The sequence below is a fragment of the Montipora capricornis genome, chromosome 12, assembly GCF_036669925.1.
Source record: "Montipora capricornis isolate CH-2021 chromosome 12, ASM3666992v2, whole genome shotgun sequence".
Lineage (NCBI taxonomy): Eukaryota > Metazoa > Cnidaria > Anthozoa > Scleractinia > Acroporidae > Montipora > Montipora capricornis.
In genome coordinates this window covers 25,036,641-25,040,350 of record NC_090894.1, presented here as the reverse complement: position 1 = coordinate 25,040,350, position 3,710 = coordinate 25,036,641, and the positions used below count along the sequence as shown (strand labels likewise).

General features: G+C 39.5%; 1 long non-coding RNA gene across 1 annotated transcript in view; it reads left to right on the top strand.

Annotated features, from left to right (window-relative positions):
* LOC138025248 (uncharacterized) overlaps window positions 1-164 on the top strand; it is an 11,704-nt gene extending 11,540 nt beyond the window's left edge. Inside the window, exon 3 of the long non-coding RNA XR_011127156.1 lies at window positions 1-164. This exon is cut by the window's left edge and continues 569 nt beyond it. This is a non-coding gene — a long non-coding RNA (uncharacterized lncRNA).
* The last annotated feature ends 3,546 nt before the right edge of the window (window positions 165-3,710 follow it).

The window sequence follows — 3,710 nt, the reverse complement described above, 5'->3', positions numbered from 1 at the left end:
TTGTTGTCTTCAACGTAGTTTTGTGATATTTCAGCTTGGTCTATTTAGGCTGCAACTCTGTGAGAAACTTTTTTTTTCCTGGTGCTCATTAGGAACAAAATCTCAGAATAATAATTACTGTTAACTGTTCTAATTTTCACCTAACAAGTTATAAGCAAAAAAAAAAATATTGATTATTAATTTATTTGATCAACTCATGAATATCCACATGTGATAAATTTATTATTGTAAATGTGTGTGGGTGTATAAACACAACAATGCTGGTCCCCAACAGGGCCTGTGACAACAGAGGTAACACTGCTGTCTCAGTCTGCAGAGTGTGCTCCCGCCCCCACCCCCCCCCCCCTCCCCCAATAGGTATGTTTCTTAATGCAAAAGCTTAGTTTACAACAAGAACATTATCTTTCTAGAACTGAATTTCTCCAACCCATCTGTTTAAAGTACAATCATGTATTTATACGTTGTTAGGTTTGTTCCTTCTGAAACAACAGAGAGGCTTGGTCTCTTTAGGCTGGAGCTCTGTGAGAGTTTCTCTCCAGGTGTCTCAGTGGAAATTATTATAAAACAAAGATAAGACTAATGCAATGTACTCTCAATTTTTCTTGGACCCTGAAACAACAGAGAAGCTTGGTCTCTTTAGGCTGCAGCTCTGTGAGAGTTGATCTCCAGGTGTTTCAGTGGAAATAAAACAAATATAAGACTAATGTAATGTACTCTCAATTTTTCTTGGACCCTGAAACAACAGAGAAGCTCGGTCTCTTTAGGCTGCAGCTCTGTGAGAGTTTCTCTCCAGGTGTTTCAGTGGAAACAAAACAAAGATAAGACCAATGTAATGTACTCTCAATTTTGCTTGGACTCTGAAACAACAGAGAAGCTTGGTCTCTTTAGGCTGCAGCTCTGTGAGAGTTGATCTCCAGGTGTTTCAGTGGAAATAAAACAAAGATAAGAATAATATAATGTACTTTCAATTTTGCTTGGACCCTGAAACAACAGGGAAGCTTGGTCTCTTTAGGCTGCAGCTCTGTGAAAGTTCCTCTCAAGGTGTTTCAGTGGAAATAAGAAAAATACCAGGCTAATGTAATGTAATTTCAAATATGCTTGCACCCTGAAACAACAGAGCAGCTCGGTCTCTTTAGGCTGCAGCTCTGTGAGACTTTCTCTCCAGGTGTTTCAGTGGAAACAAAACAAAGATAAGACCAATGTAATGCACTCTCAATTTTGCTTGGACTCTGAAACAACAGAGAAGCTTGGTCTCTTTAGGCTGCAGCTCTGTGAGAGTTGATCTCCAGGTGTTTCAGTGGAAATAAAACAAATATAAGACTAATGTAATGTACTCTCAATTTTGCTTGGACCCTGAAACAACAGAGAAGCTTGGTCTCTTTAGGCTGCAGCTCTGTGAGAGTTTCTCTCAAGGTGTTTCAGTGGAAATAAGAAAAATACAAGGCTAATGTAATGTAACTTCAAATATGCTTGGACCCTGAAACAACAGAGCAGCTTGGTCTCCTTAGGCTGCAGCTCTGTGAGAGTTTCCCTCCAGGTGTTTCGAGGGGAAATAAAACAAGTATAAGACTAACATAATGTACTTTCAGTTTTGCTTGAACCCTGAAACAGAGAAACTTGGTCTTTTAGTCTGCAACTCTGAGAGTTTCTCTTCTTGCGTTTCAGTTGAAAACGTGATACAAAATTATCCTGTGAGCAATGAAGAAGACTTCTAAAATTTCAAGTAACTGATTCCTTTTTAGTTCTCTTTCAGCAAGACAGCAGGGAAGCAGATGGTCTTTTTAGGCTGCAGCTCTGTGAGAGTTTTCTCTCCAGGTGTTTCAAAACTTAGAGAAACAAAATTACTGAGGGGAATCTCACAACCAATAATTAGACAGGAGATTTCAGTCTCTAACTAACAACAAACTCTCCATTTGGGTTGTTTATCCCGAAATGTATAGCTTTGTGAAGCTTATTGCTTTCTAAATTCTCTACATTAGAAATACAACGATGAACTTGATGTGATGGAAGGTGACTGTCAATCAAAAGTTATTTTACATTTCGTTAAGATAGTTACTTGCATCGAATGTAATAAAGCAACAGTTTTCTCCAGTGAATGATTTTAAAAATGGACTTTTCCGACAAACATTCGTAGTGCTAGCATACCACTGGTGGAACTGTCAAATACTGGACACCAAATACGTTCACACTCTCTAATTGCTTTCCCCTGTCCAGTGCTAATGTCAACTTGAGAGCGAAGAGTGGGCAGCTTTGCTGTTGTCCTGCTCTTTGCGGCTTCCAGAGCAGCACGACCTAACAACTGGCGTTTGCTTGTGCTTATTTCTGTAGTGCCATTGAAGGATTTGGATAAGCAAAGACCTACAGTCGATTGTTCTCAGTGCACGTTGGACATTTCTAAGTTGTAGGTCTTAAATGATAGGCGGAGTGCTTTCTGCTTCCACATGGGCGGTCACCAGTGTTTGCTCTCTTTCACTGTGTTGAGGTGGGCACTTCCTATTTTCTTTAACAGGTGACTGAAAAAATCCCAGTTCAACATTTGTGAATGTAAAGTGGCACCATTTTGCCTCAGAAAAAAAATACATTGTAACATTAAGCTAAGTATTATATAAAAATAAAACTTCAGTAAGTCGCAAAACTTTGATTTTTTGTTTGTTTCTTTGGTTTTGAACGGCTGCCCTCGAACATTCTTGCCCGTGTGTGAGCTGCGTGGGTAACCTACGTGGTAAATAATTAAACACTTTTTGCTTGAGCCCTTCTGCATGTAGCGCGACCTAACACTCATTACTTGACACCACTCGCGTGGTCAATATCGGTCAATCACCTTGCTCGTCGAAAGACAAAACTACCCTGTCGCTCTTACGCGTTTCGAAAGTCTTACTGTTAATGCTGAGAACGGTTATTTAATGTTTGGTGATTGTTGAAGCCTGGTTTTCACCGACACGAGCATAATCATAAGCATATAATAGACTTAAACAAAGAGCACAAAGAAATCATTTGATGACGTAACAATTAGTAAGCACAGGAAAAGCAGGACATTCGAAACGCTTAATTTGCTTCTTTAAACGGATATTTTATTATTAAATGGTAGTATTCGTAATGAAAGTAAAGTGAAGCCATAAAGCTAAGATAAAGTGAAGCTACGATCCTCGCAGTTATGTTCTATATGTGATTCATTTCTTATATCACTTCGTTCGTTAATGAAAATACTTACCAGGAACACAGGGATTGTGTGCAGAGTTATTGCATTTTACCAATTCTGTTAACCATACCATGTATCTTTCGTGCTTTGGACGGTCTTTTAGAAGTCGAAGATGCACTTGAGGAGCTTGCTTACCCCCAAGAGAGAACTGAATGATTTTAGGTGCCTCATGTCCAGGATGCCTTGACTCAAAGTGGTTTTCGAGGGCCCTCCTCGACATATCGTCGAAGCAATTTCTTAGTTCTCGCTCCGTGTCTGTTTTTGGTGTGTAGGCTTGGAGCCGGAACAGCATAGCAGTCACTTTGACAAAAAAGTGATAACACTTGCATAGCTTTGCCTTGTGAACTATTTAAGACAAATTCGTCAATTTTAGCTATCTTAAGTATTTGAATATACCGGAAATTTAGTGCATGGGCCAAATTGGAAGGTGCTTTTACGACTTGTCGAGTTTGCTGTTGAGTGTGCAGACGTATGACTTGTGTGAGTTTCATTCTTCCACGCGTCTCCTCAG